Raw genomic sequence first — 24,461 nt, forward strand, 5'->3', positions numbered from 1 at the left:
GAAGCTTGATGTGTTATTATCCTGAGCTCATTTTCTCATTTAATTTCAGGAATATAATTGTGGGATTTTTTTTGGAGGCTCCTGCTTCCATTCACAGTAGCTACTGTTTGCTGAAATTTACACTGTGTTGTGACACCTCATTTTCCCATTAAAAATAGACTGTCACCACCCCAGTCGTCTGGTGTACTGATTTAGTAGTTAAGCTCTCTGGGTAAGCTGGGGAGAGTTTACAAGAAGACATATCATCCTTAATATTTAAAACACACTTTAAGAGGAATGACTAATTGTGTGGGAATAATGTCATCACTGTGTTTGCATTATAGCTCTATGATCAAAGACAGACTTCTAAGATATAATCTAAGTTCACTTAAATCCTAATGAGAAATTACATGGGAATGTTGGTATTTCAACTATCCACAAGAGTAGCTGAGCTCAATTATCCCCATGTCATGAGGGATTTGTTTGGATAATTGAGACTTCTGACCATTGAGACAATGTTCATTGTAACTAATAGGCATGCAGGGATAAATCTCTATTTTGAGGAAGAGGGAATTGTACACAGCTACAGCTTTGAATAACCAAGTTGTGCTGTAAACCCAGTTTGGATTCCCATGGATCCATGTGGTTAATAAATAAGTAACAAGGTTGGCCTGGAACTCCTCTGAAGCATTCATCAATTGGTTTGTAAACACGATCGAGTTAGCACAGAGATAAATGGCTCCACCTGTTACCCAGCCCTGCAAAATTTATCAACCTGAGATTGAAATCTCTTTGCCTATCCTTATGATGAAGTTCATAATTATGAAAAAATGTATCATATATTACTCGCAAGTCAAAACAAATACTCTTCCTTAGATTAGTGGACCAGCACAATTACACCAGTCTGCCTAATACTTTCTCCTTGAACTAATTAATAGGGTGCAAAAATGTTCCAAATTCTTTGTAAGGGTGAAGCCTTTTTACACTTGCTGAAGACATCTGTGTCTTTCTGGGTCTCTTTGAGCCAATTTAGCTGTTGGGGCCAGCTGGACAAGATTCACTCCATGCTCCTATGGTTTCAGAGTCATCCCAAGACAATAGAAAGTATGGAGATGAGAGCAGAGATATGGGCAAAGAGCTCACTGTGTTTCTATCTGAAGACTACGAAAATAGGTCAAGTAGGTTTGTTTGTCTGTTAATGAAGTCTGTCAGAGCTTTCCCATTTCTTTTTTAGGAGGAGGCTCTTCTTGTAACACCTAATAGCATCTGACTGGCTGGGAGAATAAAGCAAGTGATGAAACCTTTTTAAGAGCACCTTAGGATCACATCTCTCACTGCATGTTTGTAAAGGTTGTGTTCAAAATTCACCTCAATTTCTGAAGACTGTTTCAATTAATGAAGATTTTAACATCTTCAGCTAGTGTTAATAAGCCAACAGCATAGAGAATGAAAAAAAAAAAAAGCCCAAACCCAAACCACAGAAAAATGAAGAGTATCTTGTTGCCACTTTAAATTCATGGCAGTTCTATATCTTGTATAGTGCATGAACTTCTGGTAGCTCCCTGTCTAAGGTAATAAGAAAAGGAATAAGAATTACTGGAGCGATCAAACAGCTTGGATACAAACAGAGGTGGAATAGACAAGGTTCCTTTAATTTGGACAAGAGAAGATATATGATAAGAGATCTAAACACACATGAATGTTGTGAAGAAGAGAAAGAGGAAATGATGAGTCACAATTTTCATAATGGCAGCACATTCAACATTGTAAAAAAGTGGGTTTTTTTCACAATAGAACCATACTAACCTGTTGCTACAGGATGTGGTGAAGCATGGAAATACAGTAGGTTCAAAAAGGCTAGAAAAATTCCAAATGAGTAAAAATGGAGAGTGGTGGCTATTAAAACTGATGATCCATGTGCAAATCTGGTTAATGGAAACCTTTATCTACTGATTGCCAGAACTGGAGATCAGATGAAATGGTAGCACTATGTTGTATTATTTTTCTTAGGCCCTTTCCTAGGGATCTAAGCAGGCCAGCACACAGGCAGGAGGGCTGTTGATCTGTTAGTCTCAGTGTGGCAGCTGTTTGGAGGGAGGACTCTGCCTTCATAGAAAGCAGGATGGGCAGCCCTGTCAGCCTTGGGGCCCAGAAATGTTCCCTGTCCAGCTGAATTTGCTGGAGTAGATGTTGGCAGTGTGGCTGTCCTTACATGACTGACCACAAGGGAAACTCCTGTAATATGGAGAGAAGGAAATCTCTGAGTGGGACCCTCTGAAGGCTTCTCTCATGAGCATGAATTTCAGTGTGAAGTAGAAGATGTTATTGAAAAGTAATTTCAGGGATTTTAATCTATGGAATGGTGCCCTCTGAATCCCTAAGAAATGCCTAGATATCACAAGAGAAAAATCAATGAAATGTGGGTGCCTCCTGAAGAAGGTGGCAGCAAAGGGGAATTTAGAATTTGTGCCATGTGTTTTCCGTGAAAGGTAGGAAATGACCTGAACACATCTTTTAAGTTCTTACTTGAATGAGTTTGAGTTCATAACTACAATCACAGCTGACCAACCATGGATTTATCTGGCTCCCTATATAAGGTTCAGAAATTACCATGGGCAGTGCATGGCACAGTGCCAGTGCCACACTCTAAATTAACTGGGAGAATCCAGTTTTGCATTATGTGCCACTCTACTATTAAGAAGATGGGCAGACATGTTAGACAGGACTCGTTCCCACTTGACTGATCTTGGCTCTACACTATTTTGGAATCTAAGTACTTTAACCTTTATCCCATTGCTGCTTGGTGTGAGGTAATAGTAGAGCTCCTAAGTGCATTTCTTGTCAGAAGCACCTTAAATCATGTACAATTTAATCAAGCTATTAAAAAATAAAGTTTCTTCTCTTGCTTAATCTATTTTCCATCCTCAGTGACTGAAGTCCACTAGTAGAAGTCAATCATATTAAGGAGTGATTGGCTTCCTTCCTTGGCTTGCCTCACGGAACTGCTGCCCACCTTCTCTTGGTGGGCCTCTTGTGGCTCTGATCAGCCAGGCTGCATTATTTGAATTTCTAGAGTCATATCTGGCACTATATGACCCTACAGTGTTCCTAGGGGCTCACAGAGTTTGGCAAGGAGGAGGAGAATGGCTGGGAATTCACATGGTCTCTGTGAAGCAGTGTCCCACTGGTGGGCTCTGCTGTTTGACTCACTTTCAGTTCTACAGTTTTCATGTTGCTTTTCTTCTAAGGTAACCACACTGCAGATGTAGATACTCATTGTGCAACATCAGATTCACTTTTCAGGAAGGGCCATGGGGGAGGGTACTCAGGACACTGCAATGGCACTTTGCTTGAGAATTGGTACCTTCAGTGTCATCTGCATTGAAGAGACTGCTGAGGCAGAGCTGCCAATCTGACAGAGACTGGAGAGTTCTCCAATCACCTGAGAGGGACAGACACAAATTCTGAGTTATATATTTAGTCTAGATGGTCTAAGCCAAACCTCTGCTTCTGTCTGGGATCTGAATAAGGCATGATAACACCTTTACAGTTTATGGTTCATGTTGTATCTTATCTGACTTGCTTTCAAAATAATTCTCTTAATGGCAGATTTGTCCCTTGTCTGTTCTAGTCCATGGGTCATAGTGGAGGATATGCATCACCCTGGAGATGGCATCATTAGTTTCCACTCTGGGATTGGGAAGAGGCTCATCAGCAGAAGGCACCTGATACTATTAAGCCTTCAGTTGTCATGGCTACCTTCCTTCTGCCTCGCTCGTGGAATTGCCTTGGGAGATTTAATGGAGAGGACACTGGAAATCTTGCATTGCTGCAACTTCTTTTTGACAGATTGTGAGATCCCTGAGTTTCTGTACCTTCCCTGGAAAGTATTTTCATGCTCAGGTTCCTATCTGAGTCAGTCCACAAGGAAAAGAAAAGGATGAGACTTGGCTGAAAGAACAGCTGTGGAAAGAGAAGGGAAAATGAGGAAAAAAAGCAGAAGAAAATCGATGAAAACAGAAATACATCATGAAAGAGGAGAGAGATGATGATGGTGAGAATCAGGAAACAAAGCAGGTTGCAGGACAGAAGATGGGGAGCAGGTTAAGAGAAGAGCAAGAGATCAGAAAAGAAGTGAAAACCAGATCTACATTTCCCATTCATTCAGGCTCTAGAACATAAACTAGGAAAAATTAGGATTTCAGTGTTGTACAGCAAAGACCTCCAAAGATTTCTTCTCCAGTGCTGCAGGAATTGGCTCCCATTTGTCCCTAGATCCCTCTCACTGACAATCACACCTGAAAGACAAAATGAGATCACTGCACTTTTGCTTCTTTAACTAAGCTGTTAAAGGAAGACAGGGGGAACCTGGTGCCCTGAATGGCTTCAGACAATCCAAGCCCACTCACCAGGGTTAAGCACAGAGGGCAGGAGAGCATTTCTCCCATGTGTGCTGTCCCAAAGATGGGCACACTAAATGGTTTCATGCCTGTGGAGGAACTGGCTGCCTGGCATTCCTGTGCAGGAACCAAAGGAGACCAAAACAATGGGCATTTAATGCAGAGAACCCTAATGTGCCAGATATTTATCACTTAGCCTAACCCAATATAATACATTCCTTTATCAAAATGCTCGTAATGCATTTTAGGACTCAATAATGAGAAAAACACTATGAGTGTTCTTATTCAGTGATAGGTTTTAGCAAGTTATGTGAGTTAAATTAGTGTAATTCAGTAGTTATATGTTGCAGATTCATCTCTTTGTAACACAGGATTTGGAATTCTTCATTTGGGGGTCATATAGTTCTGCAGAAAACATCTGTGGTTCTCATTTTCAGGCAGTAAAGCAGATGTTATTGGTGCCTTTATTGTGGGTGCTGGCCAAAACTTAGTCTTCTACGTGCCTGGAATAAGCTTTGGGCTCCCTCTTTCTCCAGCAAAATCACTGAAAATATAGAAATCCTTAAACTGAAAGTTTAAGCCCAGTCAGTACAGATCATCTCACATAGTCTTTACAAATTATTACCTTGGTTAAGGCATAAGGAAGCCTTAAACATGTTTTTCTCCTGGAAGACAACCATTGTAATTTTAAACATTGCTGTGGAAGTGGCAGGATGCTGATGCACTGAAATGTTTGCAACAATTTTTTTTTGCAATTAATTTTTTTGGGGGGTAAAGGAAAGATCCTCCATCGTGCATCCTGCATTTAATTTACCTGCACTCCATCACTGAACAGAAAGTGCCTCTGAGTGTTCAGGATTAATAAAGAGCATGCAGGCCTATTTTTAGACTTGATTTTGTAGCTTGTTTCCTAGGCGTGTTCTGTGATTGAATGATCTTTTATTTATTTTTTATTAGGATATTAATTAACAGCCTTTTTTTTTTTCTGAGATTCATTTCCTCCTCAGACACAAACACTGTCTGCTCCCTTTTTCTCTTAATGTATGAGCCATTTGCTGCATGCTTACAAAAAGATATCAAGTGTAAATCTAGTCCTGATAAGCAACCTTGACAAGGAAATTACTTAGCATTCAGCGCTCATAGGAAGGGAGGGTGGGAGAAAGAGAGAGAGAAGGAAAGGGAGAGAAAGGATAAGATCTCAAATGAAATCAGCACAATGTGCTGCTTTAGGATTGGTTCTAGAGCAGATAAGCTTTCTATTCCTTCATAAAAAGGTCAAAGAGTCTCGGCATCAAAACTGTATTTACCAAAGTTTGCCGTCATTTGGTGAATTGATCACATCCACAGTAAACAAACCTTTGTAAATATGAAATCAGATTAGCATTTTCGGGTTTCTCAAATACAGCATTCTCTAAAAAATGGTTGGGCATTTTTCTTAGACATTTAAATCCTATGCAAATAGTTACAGCAAATATATGAATCAGAAAAATGCACTTTCAACTGCAGTGACCACTCCTTTCTGTATCTCCTTTTATTTGAAAATAGGCAAACACAGGACTGGGTTATTTCTATTTGCTTTTTCTGTTGAATGTTTTTAATGGTTTGTACTGACAGAGGAAAAAAAATGATGTTTAGTTAAAGTTGATACAACCCACAAGTGGACATGTCAAAACAAGCTATAGAAAGTTACTTTTGATGTGTTTTATTGAGATATCTATGGTACTTTCCAATTGCTTTATGCCAAAAAAGGTAGCTCTACTCAAAAATGATTTCTTTTGAAAACCACAAATACAACTTGTCAGCCTTTTAAATGTGCTCCAGTATATTTAAAGAGATCCTTCTTAAACTACCAATTGTCTACTGCTGGGGGAAAAAAGAGGCAAGTAATACAATCAAATCATGTCAAAAATCTTTATATGAAGTACTTGATTTTGTTCAAATGGTGACATTAGGTCACTTTTATTTGTATGTGTACATTAATCTGGTTTTATCTTTGGTAGCTGCATGTGCAGGAGTTAAAAGGTAGCAGTGCAGAAAAGCAAGTTATTATCTCAGTGACTGCAAGTGCTCTGAGCCAAAACTACAGAATATTTGATGACACTCGAGTGTCCTTTCTATTTTAGGATTCTTCCTCTTAACTGCAGAGAAATAGTCCAACCTGAAATTTTCCAAGATTTTCTGTTTCCTCCTGTTTCAATCAGACCTTGTAACTGCTGAACTGCTACTGAGGGGGGAAAAAACATCCACCAAAAAACTCAGTCTCTTTCCGTACACAGAGATATGGTTTTCCCCACCTTAAACATACATGGTTTGAGTTCAAAGGCTCAGCTTCCTGAGTGATAGTGAAGGTCTGTTGTTTAGCCAAAGGATCAAGAGGATACTGGGCTCTGAGATGTCAGAGAGCGTGTCTAGGCAGGGGTGGGAGGTTTATCAGTGGAGGTGGGAGGGTTGCTAACCTTGATGCTTAATTACCCCATCTTATCCATGGCTGCTGTTACCACAGGGTGAGAAAAGGGGAAGAAAAAAAGCCTAATAAAATGGCTTGTGACTTTTACACCTAGGAGGTGTGTGAGGCTGGGTGTCTGTGCCCTCCCCTCCTGCTGTGGTGGAGAGCTCCTTGCCAAGGCCCTCTCCTTTGAAGGAGCATGGCCAGCTGAGCCAGGAGACCCAGCAGAGCTGCCCTCACCCTGAGATGTTGATGGACAGAGGGACACACGCAGTGACATCGGGGACATCCATGGTAGGTGCCACCAGGCCTAATGGAGAAACCAGATGTGATGCCCAAGGAAGAGTCAGACACCACCAGCCCTCCAGCAATATCCACCAAAGTAGTGCAGCTATAAGCTCAGATTGGGGCAAAAAAAAATATATATAAAAAGCTTGCAAGGATGAGAGCTTCCATGGGAAGTTCAATAGTCCCTGAGATGTAGACTTCTTCAATGTGACAGACCAAGTCCTTCTGAAGAACAGGCACCTCAAAAAGCCCTCACACTGCCCAGCAGCCTCTGCCTGAGTGAGTGGGAGACACTTGGGCCTGATCACCCTGCATTGTTAAAGAGTCAAGAGGTTTGTGGTCACTCTTAGAGCAGGCATGCAAAAATCGGCCTAGGAAGAGGTTCCCTGGTGTATTCAGGGCTGGGAGTCCTGGGCTGAAGCTCTAACTCTATCTCCCCACTGTCACACTCTTAGGGTAGCTTTTCCACACCATGCTTGTTCTCATTACCCCTGTCAGAGGGTGGCCCTCATTCCCAAGGCTGAATGGAGTGCACTCTGACATGACTTTTATGCTTCTGTATCTATATATGTGTGTCCTTGCACAATGTGCTCTGCTTTAGTAAGAAGTACCTAAAACATAAAATCCATCATAATAGGGCAGGGTAGGGAAAAATGAGAAGAGGAAAAGTTGTAGATGATTTTAATTTCTACAAAATTTTACCTGTGTTTTGATAAAACTATTGCCATAATGTATTGCAGTCTATGGTAACTTACTAAGCTTTTAATGCACTAAGATGTTGTGATTTTCACTGTTTTTATGGAATTATGGAATCATTTAAGCTGGCAAAGACCCCTAAAGTCATGGAGTACAACCATTAATCCACCACTGCCACTAAACCATGTCCTTAAATGCCACATCTACACATCTACACATCTTTGAAATACCTTCAGGAGTGGGAACTTCACTCCTTCCCTGGGCACCCTGTTTTGATGCTTCACAACATTTTCTGAGAAGAAATTTTTCCAAATATCCAATCCAAACCTTACCTGGTGAAGCCTGAGCCTCTTGTCCTGTGGCTTTTTCCTTGGAAGAAGAGACCAACCTGCCCCTGGCTGAACACCCCCAGCTCCCTCAGCCATTCCCTATAAGACTTGTGCTCCAGATCCTGCACCACCTTTGGTGCCCTTCTCTTTCTCCCACCCAACCTAGTGCCATACACAAACTGATTGAGGAATTCCCACATCCAGATACAAATAACAGAGATGTTCAACAGGACTGGCACCAGCTGAGCCCTGGGGCACACACTTGTGACCACCCAGAGTGACAGCCACGGATGAAACTCCATTCCTCACCACCTTCTAGGCCCGAACATCCAGACACTTTTTATCCATGAACAACGCACCAGTCCAAGCCATGAGCAGCCAGATTATGCAGGAGAATGCTCTGGGAAAAGGTGTCAAAGACTCAAGTCTGTGTAGGCACACCCACAGCCTTTCCCTCACCCTCTAGGTGGGCCATGCTGTCCTAGAAGAAGATCAGGTTGCTCAAGCAGCCTCTCACAAACCCATGTTGGCTGGGCCTGGTCCCTGGCTGTGCTGTCCGTGCAGGGTGGTGGCACTCGAGCTGATCTGCTCCATGGCCTTCCCCAAGGCCAGGCTGACAGCCCTGAACTTCCCTGGATCCTCATTCCACACCTTCCTGTAGGTGGGTCTCACATTTGTCAGCCTTCAGCATTAAGTACCTCAGCCTTTCCCTCATCCTTCATCGCTGTTTTTCCTGCATCAAGTAAAAGATGGAGATTATCCTAAACCCTCCTTTTACTGATGGTGCATTTATAGAACTATTTTAAATTGTCCTTTACAACAGTACCTGAATGAAGTTCTATTTGGTCTTTACCCCTTTTAATTTTCTCCCTGCCTAATCTCATAACATCCTTGTAGTATTCCTGAGTGGCCTGACCCTTCTCACAAAGCTCATAAGCTCCTTTTTTTCTGCACCAAATTCCAGCTAAAAATCTCTGTTCAGCCAAGCCAGTCTTCTTCCACACTGACTCATCTTTCAGGACATGGGGTCAGCCTGCTCCTGTACCTTTCAGATTTCCTTCTTGAAAAATGTCCAGTTATCCTGGACCATTTTGACCTTCAGGGCTTCTTCCTGTCAACCAGCCCCTAACAGGAAAAAATCTGCCCTCTAGAAGTTCAAGATGGAAGTTCTGCTGACTTATTTCTCCTAGACCTGCTCCTTACTTCTCCTAGAATCAAAACTCTCTATCATATCATGGCTGTTTTACTCTTTTATTGGCTTCTTTGTGTTTTATAATTTGATAGATGTTGGTGACTTTCCCTGTTTTTTGTGCTTCTGAGCCTCTTGAAACATAAACCTGCTGGTATGGAAGATACATAATGATAAGATTAAGAGCACTGTTTTCCTCTTTACTTTTAATAAAAGTATTTTATTAAAATAATTTTTCATTAAATTGTAAATTGCATGTTTCCAACTTTTGCTACTTCAAATGACGACTGTTCACACTATTATCAAAATGTGTTCATGAAGGAGGTTATGGTGGGTTGTACTGTAAAGGTGGCATCAGAAGAATATAAACATCTCAGGAAGAAAGAATTTAAGCCATTCATCTCTATATGGCATGACAACTAATGCAGACTGAAAGAACTGCAAATTCATTCTTAAATAAGAATGCCTGTAACTTTATCTGAGTAGCTGAGCAAAAAATTTTGCAAATCACTAACAGAGTGCAATGAGTTATGCCTGTTCTGTGAGTAAGGACTTTGTCTAGTATTAGGTGTTAGCAGGATTGGGCCTTACCTAACTCCTCATGGTAGCAAAGCGTGCTTGCTGCAAGCCACTAGCTGTCAAAAATGAGCAACTGCCAGCATCTGGGTGAGGTTTGGCTCTCCTGTGCAGCAAGGAATTCAGAGGACATTGCTATTTTTTGATCATGGAAGGAACCAGATCAGGTTTTGACTTGACTGCAAATTAAGAGCTCACTGGGCATAAGAAGAATACTCCTGCACAGAGCACAAGGAGGCTGAACAAGAAGAAGCCTGTGTGTCTGATCTTGCAAGGAGCCTATTAATGGAGTCATTAAAAAAGGACCTGTTCTTCTATTGGTGAAGTGTTGCCCATGACTCATGGGCTGTATCAGTGCAGCATGTGGTTCTCTGCCCAAAGCCAGCTTAGCCTGGGAGCTTGACTTCTGTGCAAGGGTTTCTCTTCCAATAAAAATCAGCCTGTCTGCCCGGTTACTCTGGCTGTCTGCAGTAACCCCTGGCCAACCCACGAGGATTTGGGCTATCCAGCAGATAATTTGCTCCCATCTTTGCTACTGTGCAACCTCACAGATGGCAAAGTAAGGAGATCCAGCTGTTAAAGCCAGCTGTTGAAAACCACCTCTGATGCCTCCAGATGCCTGCGATATTGACTCCTTTTCTGGCAGTCATGCCACAGGGCTTGGCTCAGCCAGAATTTCCTGCTTCTTGCCTGTTTTCTCCAGCTCCGTGCTGGAAATCCCCACTCAGTTCCCCTCTCCCCCAGCCCGTGCCCCCAGGGCCAGCGTGCACCCATCTGCCCTGGGTGATCCCTTCCACCCTGGCTGTTCCACACTCCTGTGCACAGGGGCTGCAGACTCGTGGCTGTTTGCTCTGTGTGTGTGTTTGGGTTTGTAGAGGGCTCATCCATCTCTCAGAAGGAAGCGTGGGAGAACCTGACTGGCCAGGAGCTGCAGTGACTTGGAATCCAGCAAACATGGAATCCTTACATCTTGTTTTCTTGTCCACTTCCATCTGTTTTGTTCACTGGATGGTTTTCTGGGCAGTGAGAAGGTCAGAGGCCCTCTCTTAACTAGATGTCTTCCTGCATGTCCATCTCTTACAGCCATAGAAATATTTCTAATAAAAACTGTTCCTGATACTCCATTATGTCCAGCATAAAATGCTGAGAATCTGTGAAGCTATCAATAAATTATAAGATTTAAATGTAACAAGAATCCATTCAGGTAATTTTATTTGCTGAATAGTTTCAAAGTGTGTGAAGTAAATTCTGATCATGTGTCACTTCTTAATGCTTAAGTCTTAAGGGATAAAGACTTTTATAGAATGAGAAAACAGATATTTTGGAACTAACTACTGATTCCAGCAGAGTAAGCTTTTAGAAAGTCACAAGTGTCTATGAGACACAAAACAAAAAATTAAATATGGGGGATTCTGAAATGTGGCAGCAAATCTTCCAAGTAAGTTCAACGAGAAGAACAGGTTCCTTATTTTATTATTTTATTAATCTTTTCAAGCTTAAGACAAGAACTGACAAAATAGATACCTTTTTCTCATAAATACTTAAAATATTTATTATTTGTCTAAAGCAAAAGAATTTTATTTTGACTATTAGATTTTTAAACTCTCAGTAAAAAGGAAAAAAAAAACCCTAAAGCAAACTTAGCCTAGAAAAAAGTCAAGTCAAACTTTAAAAATACAGACAAAAATTTGTTTGATGGAAAGTGCCTTTGATCAAAAATGTTTAGGGAAGTTTTGTTCCACCTGGTAGACAAGTAAAGCAGACATGTACTTGTTATTCCTCTTATGCTTCACATGTCAGACTGGGCCCTATTGTTGTCTATAAAAGGTATAAGCACACCTGTATATGTAAAGTGCAGGGCAGCAAAATATTTGTGAAATGCTGCTGGTGATTGGGGAATATGCAGAATGGATTGGATTTATGCAAAATGATGGTCATTATAATAATCTCCATGTGTTCATGCCTGCATTTATTTTATTGAACTTTCTTAAAAGTTTCACAATTCATTTTCAAAGAGTCAAAGGTAAGAACTGAGAAAATACAAGCTGTCTCTACGTTTACCATTGAAGCCATGTTACATTTGCTTTTTCAGTGTGAGAAAAACATTGTCCCCAATTACATTTTCATAAGTTTTAAACCTTTCTGAGACACGCAGAAAACAGAAAGCCTGTGCAGCCTTATCCTTCCTGAAGGTTACTGTGTGCAAAGAAAGCCAGTAGTTTGGGCATGAGCCTCAATGTTCCCAATTCCAATCATCAACAGCTGGTTGGTTGTGGGAGGCCACAGACATGCTCTGCTGCAAGACCCACTTTCCTGCCAAAGCCTCTCTTTTGGTAATCCACTGCAGCTGATGGGAAAGGAGATTTTTAAATGGTCTGCTTAACAAAATATGAGGAAAGAAAAGGGCAGCTTTTCCTTACCTTTGCTTAACAGTGGAAATTACACGAGAGGGATGAAATTGCAGGGTAGAGAAGGGTCAAAATGTTTCCACCATCATTTTACACACAGGTGAGTGAGGGATGGGAGAGGACCAGGGACATGCATGGTCCTCTGCTACACCTAGCCCAATGGGGTTGCAAAAATGGGGGAAATAGTTTATAGGGTCAGTCAACAGACTGCTGGCCACGTCTAGTGGTCACAGCTAATTCATCCTTTCTAGAACCATGATCTTGATATGTCTGAAGGCATTTGGCAATGGCTTACTCTCTGAAATCTGGGAAAGATCCAAAGTGCCTTTCTCAGGGAGGCATTAGCAGTGCTTCTTCCCAGCTGGGACAGCCCCTGTGCTTGGTTTCTCCTCAGTCAAGAGCAGAAGCAGTCATTAAAGTTACAGCACTCATGAGTTTGATGGGAATAAGAGTGAATTCTCAAAGAAGCCAGAGAAGTGTGCCATTTCCACCCTCTACATTGCTCTCAGAGGGAACATTGCAAATAGCCTGCAGTATGGAAACAGCAAGGTGGACAGACATCTGGAGACATGTTCAATAAAAAAACAGGCATTCATTTAAGAGATTCTGCCAGAGTGCATCAACAAGACTGACTGCACTTAAAAGGAAAAAAATAAAAGGAGAAAAAGAAAGGCAAAAAGATAAAGAGTCCATTCCCAGTCCGTGGAAAAGTAGGATGGTCTGAAAGGAATTGTCAACTTTGGTGAGAAAAAGAGCTGCACACAAGAAAAATGTAACTTTAAAATACACAACCACATGATGTCGGGTACACTTAATGGAGGGAAGGACTATATTAATCTGTTTGAATTGCTAATTGGGGATTTAGTTGGCTAGATTGGGGGTTATAAGATTAAGGCTTTTATTCTGTGTTTTTGTTCTTTTCCAAAGGTAGGAATCCTCTATAGATCCCCGCTCTTGGGAATCTAATGCCCTCAAATGCACAACTCGGCAGCTGACGAGCAAGCTGATAAAGCATTCCTTGCAGAGACTTAATGGGTACATTCTGTATCTCCATCTGCATCTTTCTGTCTGCCTTTTTTTTTTTCCCTTAGCATGCTTGGAGGAAGGTAAGCAAACAAAACAAACTGAAAGAACTACCTCTTCCCTTCATGTTTATAGTTGCTTTTCCAGAAGTCCTTTCCATTTATGGAAATAACTCCCTAAATTTCTCCTGTTTCTAGGGTTAACTTGCTTCAGCTGAATAGGACAAAATGGAAAGAGACTTCAGCACAACTATACATCAAAACACACTGGACTCCTTGGAGGAGGAGGAGGCAGCTTCATGCAAGGCAAGTCTGACATGGCAGAATGCTTCCTCCCTTTCTTGGACACAGATAACAGAGTTCACTGGAGAAAATAGTTTACATTACCCTCCAAAACTACAGGTCTGCACCACAATTTTTGCAGTACAATAATTTAAGAAATAATATTTATATTTATATTTATATTTATATTTATATTTATATTTATATTTATATTTATATTTATATTTATATTTATATTAATAATAATAATGGTGTGAAAGAAAGGAGAGCCTTTATTAAGACAGAAAGGGACAGTTTTTTACTGTGAGGTTGTTTATCTTTGTGCAAAGGGAAGTTAGTGAGGTTGTGTCATTTGCACAGCTTCCAGTGGAGAACTCAGAGATTTTGAAATCATTGATTCAGTCTTTTAAAAAGGCAAATACAGTAAAAAAAGTACTATGTAGTAAAATGACTGTAGAAGTTCTAAGTTCTACAGTATGCACAGAAACCCTCTTCAAAAATCTTGTTGCAATAATTACCTGTATTTCCCCAAAGGTTAGGGAAACCTAGCTTCATATCTTCCCTGTTGGTTTTTTGGAGCAGAAAAGTCTGAAGAGATTTTTTTTTCCCTGAAGGAAAATGATGGTAAATTCTGTACTTGGTGAAAATGTGGTAATTGTCTTTATCCAAAAGGTGAAAAATTCTTTAGCTACTTTCCTATATACTCTTACAGGGAGCTTCTGTATTGGGTACAAATAACTATCAAACTAATTTTTATCTTGCTGCTTGTGTACTTCAGCTCCCCAGTGTTTGCAACTGTTTAAAAAAGTCTATGACCAGACCTACATAGGTATAGTACTGCTGACTCCCAGATTGCCTCTTTACACCCATTTTGCACCTGTAAGAATGGTTATTTATGGTGCAACTGTAGTGATGACCTGTATTTAAGATGTTAACAAAGCTGGATCTCACATTTTTCCTATGGGGTCCAAAATCTTTATTGTATCTTGTGTGGGCTTATTTCTACTCTGATCAGAGCCTTAATGAAGGGCAAAAAAGAGACCAGAAATGCTCAGGGATGCACCAGCTTTGATAGCAAATCAGGGACCCAGCAGGCCATGGCAGCCTGCCCACTTTTAATGGGATGAATCTCATAGGAAATTTTGCATAAAATTCATTGTTAAAACAGTGCCACGTCAGGTCCTTCAGCTAAAACAGAAGAATCAAAATATGGCTCTGCAGGAAGCTGAAAGGATGCTGCTGCTCTGTGACTGGAAGTAGCATGTGATGAGGGGAGGAGCTGAGAGGGTATTTTTTAGAAATTATTGTTAAAAATTCTGTGCATGACACAACAGTGGAGAGAACTTGAGAAAGTTTGGAACACAATGAGTAGCATATAGATGAAGCTGATAAACAGTTTCAGAGCTGGGAGCAGCACAGGAACATTTCCTGGATAAGAAAGCATTTCAAATAAGTTTGCTTCTCTGGATTTTTTGGACTTAGAGGCTCTAATAAGTTGCAGTGCAGGTGACCTCGCTTTGCAGTGTGCTTTAGCTCTGGAACATGTCCACCTTGTTGAGATGGAGCTGGTGCTTCTTGAATGCTGAAAGAGGAACTTCTACTCAGGCAAGTGAGCTGTGCTGTGGAGAATCAAATTGCTACTCCTGGAAGACACTTGTCTTCTTACTGATCCAAATTTTAAAGCGTCTTATAGAATTCACTCATCACCCTACATCTGTCCCCTTGTCAGATGGGCTTGATCAGTATTACTCGGTTCCTTTGTAGAGATTTAAAAGCTTCCCATTCTTCCTTTGAAATGTGGGAATAAATCGCATATTGGGTTTTGCAAAGTGAGTGAACGGCCCCTTTCAACTAGTCAGCAAAAAGTTTCAATAGAGGAATTAAGGCCGATGGAGAAGGAAATGTGATTCTGGGCTTAAAAGTTGTTTTTGGTGCAGACTTCTAGAAACCTAGTGCATACATTCATTGTGTGGGTAATAATGGAAAAGAAATGTCTTAAACAAATACCTTTTGTAGGATAAGTTTAATGCCACAATCATATTACTTGGATTGACTGCAGAAATGGGAATGCAAATGATAAACCTTTCCCAACAACACTAATCTGAGAGGAGCTCTCTGGGAAGAATAGCTTCTGAAATATTGTACACAATGAAATATTGTGTCTTTCCCTACCCCCAAGGTTGAGGTCTTCTTCCCCTCTTCAGGCAAGTGGCACTAGTCGGATTACAGTGCAATCATAACAACTAAAGATGGAAAAAGCTATTGGCCCATTTAATCTCTTCCCCTGCCAGTAGAGGATTACTCCTGAAGCATGTTCTTCAATACCTTGTCCAGTGCTGGGTGACTGGAGCAATAGGTTTCCATAATTTTTTAGGGAGATTATCTTTTAGATAAGACCTTAATGACCTATGTCCTAACTACTCTGCACAAATCCTCCAAGCTGGATTCCTCAAAGTTAGGCTTAAATACAGCTGTGTGCATGCATTTGCCTGTATTTGTTCTTAAAATCAAGCTTAGGGCTGTCACAGTGAATTTGATTGAAGTTGTTAACAGCTCTTTGGGCAGAACTCCCACAACTGTTACACGTAAAGTAACTATTTGGCCATATGGCTCCAATCCATGTGTTGGTACATATTGGAGGTTCTTCTGCAAGGGTTTAGTTTGTAAAGAAATTCAGGATATTTAAAAATCCAATCATCCATTAATGAACAGTTTAGTTAAAGTTTTCTTTTCGGTCCCTATGGTATGGTTTGCTCTTTTAAAGAGCTGTAGATAAATTTGGGCTTATTTACTGATTTATTCATTGCTTTTTTATTATTTGGTCTATGTAGTCATATTTTTCTGTGTTAAGAGTTGTGTAGTTATTTGTCAGGGACTCATATTTTGCTTACCAAATTATAATTGTGAAGTTGTACTTAAGACATTTTGTTTTCCTACTCTTTTACCGCATTTCTTCTATATTATTTTTACTATTGTGCATATTCTTGTATGTACAGGAATACATATAGGCCAGTCAATTTTCTAACTTCTTTACTGTATTTTAAAGCAACTGCCTGGACAACTCCAAAATTTGCTATAAATTTTGCTAGAAATTTGCTTTACTTTGAAGAAGAAGAGAATAACAACATAAGCAATAATATAACACAATGTAATAATGGTTCCTTTCTCCCCTAGTGAAGAGAGGTCAGTTCTTCCTCCCTTCCTCAGGCAAAGGAGCAGTCAGATTATTAGCAAATTCTAATAATGAAAACAGGGGGAAAAATGTTAATTTAGGTATGAACTGTCATGTATTTAAGCTTTAGACATGTAGGATCAAGATGTAAATTGATACTATACTGTTGAAGATTTGATGAAAGGAAAAAGTGTTAGGTACTCAGATTTAACAGGAATATTTTTCATGTTGTTTATGTTTTTGCATCTGGATTTGTGGTTATTTATTAGAAAAGAGGACTGGCCCTTTTTTTTTCTGTAATAGAAATTATATTTAAAGGAGGATTAGATTGTGCAAACAGTTTCAGACAGACAGCCTGCCAGAGAAGAAGGTCATACAGGATCACAGTAGAAGCATGTCAACAAACTGTGATGGTCTTGCATGTTGAGTGGCCAGACATCTGTGAGATAGAGTAAAAGGACAAAAAATGCAAGGTCAGTGGCAAGATGATTAGAAAAAATATTTCTTTTTTTTTCTGAATGAAAATAGGAAAACACATGTAAGGATGAAAATGATTACAAAAAATCTCTGTTCCTTAATTAAGGTGACTGTGTTTGTCCATTCTGGTTCTGGCTCATTAGTTTGTTTCTTTGACATTGCAGAACATTCACGAGCTTTATCTGATGATTCAGTTGTGGACAAATTTTCACGCAAGGCTTCAAATTTTTTTTTAAATTAAATTAATGAGAAAAATAAACAATTTCCCACCATTCTATCCATCTCTGTAATATGGACTTGACCCCTAAAAAGACATCCAAGGTGTAGCTGTGCAACGGCACAGAAATTTCGGGAAGCTGAAGTTTTTGTAATATCAAATGTGGCCATTTTCTAATACTGAAAAAAAGAATATTGGGAAAGGGGGTGCCAGCATTAGTCAGGACTGATTGATTTCATTACATGCAGCTAAGGCAGCTGAACACTTGTGTGCAGAAGCTCGACATGCAGTCGTAAACACGCGGGAGCTCCCTTTGGCCCGGAGGGCAGCTGGCACGGCCCGGCCTGGCTCAAAACCACGCGGCTTCATTTCCATCGTCCCCCAGAAGAGAAACCTCGTCCCCTGCTGCTTATTGGCAGTGGTCCTCTATCTGCAGCAACCCTGAGCCGTGCCCAGAGCTTGTCAGGGAAAAATGAGACACTTGGCAGAGGTCAAAACTGTGCCAGGCACTCGCCAGCAGCTCGGGGCATCGCTGCTGGAGCATCTCTCCTTGCCCTGCTTCCCTTTCCCAAGCAGGCTGCAGTCCTATGTGCCCAGCCTCGTGTTAAGCTACATGTGAACAATTTTATTGATTGCAAAACTATTAGAGAACACTTTTTTTTTTAAATTTAATTTTTTTTTAAAGCTGTAACAACTTTAGAGGTATTCCTGACATACTCCATAGTAGGTGAAAGACTGGAATTCTGGAGAGAGAAAGCAAAGTGTATAAATGATGCAAGAGATGCTTTGCTTAGGATACATAAATAGAAGGAGAAATTCAATGAAAAAACACATTAAAGCAAAAAAACCCTGGACCTAGTTTCTCTATTCCTCAATTGTATCTTCCAAGAGGAAATGTTCCCAAGAATGCTAATACTTTTTCTCAGATCTGCTGAAAATACTTAGCAGGTCTGATTAAGCCAAGGATAAATTTAGTTATCCCCATAGCTGGTTTGATCTCAATTGCATTTTTGATTGCTTGGTTGTAATTGCCATTTTTATTTTATTGTATCTCTAATAGGTGCAAAGTTTCTTTTAATTTAGTGGTATCTAACTTACCTTGCAGTGTGTTTTGGTTCTAAGCAATTTCAGTCTTAAGCATACTTAATTCCCTTCTGAGATCCTCCATCACTAACAACACAAGATCAAATAACCAACTAATTAAAATTTATGTCCATCTTCTATTGAAGTCATCATTCATATCCCCTTGAGTAGGTGATTTCTGACTGTGTGATCCCACAGGAATATTTTTATGTCTACAGTAATATGTGAGTGTGGAAATGTGGAGTTTATTCTGTTTCATTCCAGTGTAAATGGCAAAGGTTTCCATTAAAGAGTATTTTTTCCCATTTTCAGATATAGTCCGAAAAAATGTAGCTAAATTTGCTTTGCTTCAAACAGTGTAAAGTTCAATATGCATTATTTTTTTTTAAAGTGCCCATCAGATAAAATAAACTTCATCTTTCCAAAGCTACCTTTTTGCTGTTATTTCCTTGTAGGCACAACTGTTTCCCTGGAAATAGGGGTGCAAACCCCTTCTGAGATGTCAGCATCACTCTGAACATGTTATTTGGGCTGTTGTGTGACCGCTCATCTCTTCTGTGGGTGTAAAATGGCCTCAGTTTGTACCTAGTGACAGCTTTGCCTCCCCAGATATGTCTGTATTTGCAGAGGAAGCAAGGCTGGGGCTCAGGCTCAGGGAAGTGGATCCCCTTTGTCCAAACTGTTTCACTGCACGCTGGCACCACACTGGCCATGTCCCAGTGCCCACCAGGGAATGGCACAGGTCATGGCTGCTCCCAGGAGGCAGGAAGAGTGAGACTGCAAACTTTCTGACTGCCTTCACCTTACACAGTACTCCAACACTGTCCCAGGAACGCTTGAAGACCCTTAAATGCACACTCATGCGCCATTATGAGTTGAAAACAATTCTTACCAACGGCCTCATGCTATGGAAACACTGCTCTGGGGGACAGTGACACAGCTCTCACAGCATTTCAAAATCATGGAGCTACAGAAGAAAACACAAAGAATGATGGTTCTGTCTTGATTTTCAATGTTGGCAGCACAATATGGTCCTGAAGAAACCCAGGACCAAGTATGGTGTGGCAGGGATTTGACCATGTTATTTGACCTCAGGCCTGCTTTATTTAACATGAATTTCAACTTCTTTAGCCATACAGATACATCCTAAAAAACATTTGCTAACTCTTCTTCGCACATGAGGTCAAAGGGGAATGGCCCTTCCCCTCTGCAGTGTCCCCGTGGTGTCACTGCTCTCCTTTCACACAGGGGGAAGAAGCCACCTGATGCTCTGCAGATGCACAGACCTCAGAACAGACCTCCAAGTGAAAAACCGCAGTGCTGCAGAGCAGCCTCCTGTCAGCCAGAAATGCTGATTACCAAGGAAAGAAATTAGAACAGGATTTGGCCCAAAGTGAGTGTCCAACAAAATAATTGTGCATGCAAAAGTGGTTAAGATAAAGCAAAGGGCATCATGACTTCCTGATGAATTGTATTCTCAATAGGTTTTTTGAGCTAAAATCAAAAGCCTGATGATGTTTTCAGCACTGTTATTTATGCCACTCTGTGGCTTATTTACTTTTATCTAGATGGCTGCAATGATTTTTATGCATCATTTCTACTGAGTCAGGTCCACTTTTGAGCGCATCCGGTTGGCGTGGTTTTTCCAACCAGGACAATTCCCAAGTACACCCTGTCCTCAGCTCCAACAAAATAATTAAGAGGTGCTGTGGGAGTGCTTGCATTAGCAGTGCTTGATATGGCAGGCAGGTACAGCCAGGCACCCTGGGCAGTGCACAGGGACAGGGCACCACAGAGCAGGGCGCCCTTGGAGCTTCCAGGTCCCTGGGATGAGGAGGTCCCACACCTCCCCAGGTGCCTGTGGGCATGGGGTGGCAAGGAGGGGAGGTGGGATTGGCTGTTCAGGGGCAGTGCTGCACCCCATGCCCACATGAGGAGTGCTGAGCAGGATTTGAATCCTTCCTGCTCAGGCCAAACACAGTTTCACACTTGACCAGGCAAAGCCCTTGGAGCTGGAGCAGAGAAAGGAGTGGCTTTGCCAGAGGTCTCACATCAGAGCAGTGGAGAAATGAAATACCCTTCTCTGGTGTCCCCCATTGTTTTGAACTGAGTTTCCTCCATTGCTTCTGAACTGAGAGGAGATGAGAGCTGCTGAAGCTCCTCCTGGACCTGCTCACACTCCCTGCTGTCTTTTGGGTCCCAGGACAGAGCACTGCTCAGATTCCAGGGCAGCAGGGAAGAGACCTGCAGACACAACCAGATTGTGTGTGGGAACACACAGCAGCACTGCTTGTCCCCAGCACAGGCAGAATTAGCTGGTTATAAAGGAATTGCACAGGATTGGAAGCTCTTCTGACCCCACAAGTTTTTGGTGCTGGCATTTCCAGCACCAATAGCAGATAAAAATTTTTGATGATCCTGGTCTGTGAACAGTTAGAAAAAGACCTGTGCTGGTGATTACTAGTCATCTTCTTCACAAGCATACCAGTTCTGTTCAGAAATAACCATGAGATTGATGGAATTTAGGCAGCAGGATATGATTGAATGCTTCTAAAACAAGAGAGAGGACGAGAAATACCACGTAGTGGTTCTAGGGACATAATTCTCGTCCGGCCTCCTGTGTGGGGCCATAATTAGAGATCTGATTTACCATTATTGCATGATTTATTTCTTTTAGTTCTTGCTTCCACAGAGTCTAATAGATTTCTCATGTTATTAGATAACCCTCTCTGTGAGCTGTTGTATAGATAATGGTTTCATGCCACAGACCCAGAGCTTTAATTTTCACGAGTGCACTTAAAAATAACAATCAGGCAATGAGTTATTAGTCAAGTTATTACTCTCAATTGTGCCACCATTAAATAGTTTGGTGGCTTTCTTAGCTACAGGAGCAATTGGCTGAGTGTCCTCTCAATCTCCCAGACAGGGAATGAGCCAGGTGACACTTTCATTGTCCCTTCAGAGGGGCTCACAGCACCTGGGTGTTGGTGCTTGTCATGTCCAAGGCTCAAGATAAACACATACACCCTGTAGACTACAGTGGAATTAAAGCAGATGCTTTGTTAAGTAGAATTTTATTTGAATACTTGGCTCAATTTAAGGAAACAAAAAAGGAGTGCTTTTTATGGCATTTTTGCTGGTGAGCTGTGCATCCCATTCTTCAGCCACTGCAGGTCTGCAGAAGAGCCACTCCCCAGCTATTTGGCATGGGCTTTTCCATTTTGAAATTGTATATCAGGTTACCTGGGCTTTGTGAGTCTGATCCTATCAGAAGCAGAGTCCACTGTGCAATGAAGGGCATTTGGTGAGTAATGGATGTTCTGCAGCAGGGCGAATCCACCTCTCAAGCTTTTACTGCATCCCACAACGTGAAAGTGGAGAAGTCCGAGTTTTATTTAGCTCCATAAAATATTAAACCTCAACAGTGATGGAGTTGATAAAAATCTGTATTTTGTAAAAAGCTTTTGTTTCAGGGCTATCCTTTTTATGGTTAGCCTGTACATTCTCAGGGAAAAAAAAAAATAAAATAAAAGCAATATCTATTATTATCAGTGAATGATCCAATAAATGTCTTGGGTATTTCTGCCAAACTTCTGTGCAGGTTCCTAATGAGGGAGATATTAAGTTAAAATCAATGTGGGAGTAGTTCTTGTAGACCAGGGGAAAGTGTGTCATTATTTTTACTGGCCAAATATAGTATCATCATCCATTAACTCCCTTGCTGAAAAATATCCTGTATCTCACTGGGATGCTGATCAAGTCATGTTCTTGTATATGATTTCTCTTAAGACATGCCTAGCATGTATTTCAGCAGGAAGATTTATGGCATGAGAATCTCAAACCACTGGGAAATTTTGTGTTGCTACATTTTACCTGTATCCTACAAATCTACAAAAATAAAAAGGAAAAAAGCTGTGACATAAAAAACTGTTTGCTGTAGGCTACAGGAAGTAATTTTATCCAAACAGACCATCACAGAACTTTGAAACTTAAACTAGCTAGTTCTCAAGAAACATAAAAATATCTCAAAGTACAAGAAACAAATAGTCATGAGGAAATTCAAGATCTGATGTTCAAGTTCAAGTTAAAACTATGAAGACACAATATAATCCATGATACAAATGCTTTTAAGGCTCTGATGTTCTAAATAGAGGTAGGTAATTTTTGTCTTGTATCCACAAAAAAAAAGTTTGGGATTGTCTGAAATTATTGATGGATTTCAGTTGAACAAAGTGAATAATTCTGACTGCAAAAATAATTCAAGAGCATGGTTCAGCTCTGCATTAAATGAAAATTCATTATGAGTATTGCTCAAACTCTTAAGTAAGAATTTTTAAAAATTGTTCATGAAAAGTATAATAAAATAGTCCTTTCTCTCTTCTAGATTAATGCAATGATCTATGCGTTTATGTGTCTAGTTTGACCACACAAGTCAAAAAGATTTTCACTGAGTTCTATACTTATGTCAATGTAGAAATGCAGTTGAGTAATTAATTTCATTGAGCATTATTAAAACAAGATATCTCAAATCTAAAGTTTTGTCTCACTTCCTATAGGAGGAATCACTGAGAGCCCAAAGATTTAGGATCCTAAGGGTGAGAGAAAGCATATGAAATCAACCTTGTCTGGTATTTTCTGGGATTGTGATCACCCCTACTATGGCCCTCTCAGGAAAAGTAATGTGGTTCAGGAGCAACAGATTTAACAAAATGCAGCTATTTGGGAAGGCCCTGACAAGCTGGAAATGAAGAGAATTTGAAAGATTTGCTGGGAGAAGGTGCATGGAAGCAGCCCCTCTGTGGAGCCACAGGCAGCTGTGGGGACACAGAGCTCCAGGCACTGCCTGTGGGAGATGCCACAGCCCAGACCCTGCTCTGGAGCCACAGAGCACAGACACTGCCAGTGGGAGCTGCCACAGCCCAGACCCCTGTCTCTGCCCTCTCACAAGCTGCTCAGGGGTCTCTCAGAGCCAGGAAGGAACTCCCCACAAGTGACAGTGGCTGTGCCACCAGGTTTTGCAGCAGCTCCTGAGGGCTGCTGCCAGTAAAGTCCTGGTGACCCTCCAGGGAAGGGAGCCGGGGTGTGCTCAGGGCAGCCCTTTACAGTAAACACAATCCCCGCTCTCATTAACCCTCTCGTTTGATAATGATCCACTAACGGAGAGAATTAAAGTTGGCAGCCTTTGCCTTGCAGCTGTTCTCCACTCCCTCCCGATGAAGACAGGCTTTGGGGAGCCAGGCTGCCATCAGGAGAGGCTCCTTCCCTTAGGCTCTGCCTGCTCCTCTCACTGCAGGATCCGAGCCCCGTGGCTGTCTGCAGGGCTGAGGCACCCAAATGCCTGCATTTATCCATTCCAGTGCTGTTACAAGTCAGCCAGGCTAATTTTGAAGTTTGGATGTTTCAGAGTTTGTGCCAGGAAATAAAGAGTATGCTGTGAACTTTACATTGCCTGCTACCAGAATTGCATGAATTTCTGTTAAATTTTTGTCATTTCTTTTTTTCTTTGCTGGTTACATGACTTTTCAAAAAGTCCTTTCAGTCCTATTATAACATTATAAATCACCTGCTGAACGATTTGGATTCAAGGTGGTTGATTCCTCACAATTTCTGCAAGATCAAAGGTATGGCTGTCCTCCAAAAGCTGTGATGCTTCACATCAAAGTTCACAATGAAAACTATCTCAATTTTCCTCTTCAGCATTTGGATTTGACTTTATGACAATAACATTTCAACTGGAGCGTTCAGCCTTCATTTGCAAGAGGACATGGCTGTGTGGGTTAGCATGGCAAAGGGAAAATCAAATGGAGCAACCCTGATTTCAAACCTTCTGTTCCTCAAATTTGTGAGCTTGTTTAAAAAAGTGAATGTCTTTAGCGCCGCTATAAATATCCCTTTGG

This window comes from Ammospiza caudacuta, chromosome 1 (assembly GCF_027887145.1).
Source record: "Ammospiza caudacuta isolate bAmmCau1 chromosome 1, bAmmCau1.pri, whole genome shotgun sequence".
Classification (NCBI taxonomy): domain Eukaryota; kingdom Metazoa; phylum Chordata; class Aves; order Passeriformes; family Passerellidae; genus Ammospiza; species Ammospiza caudacuta.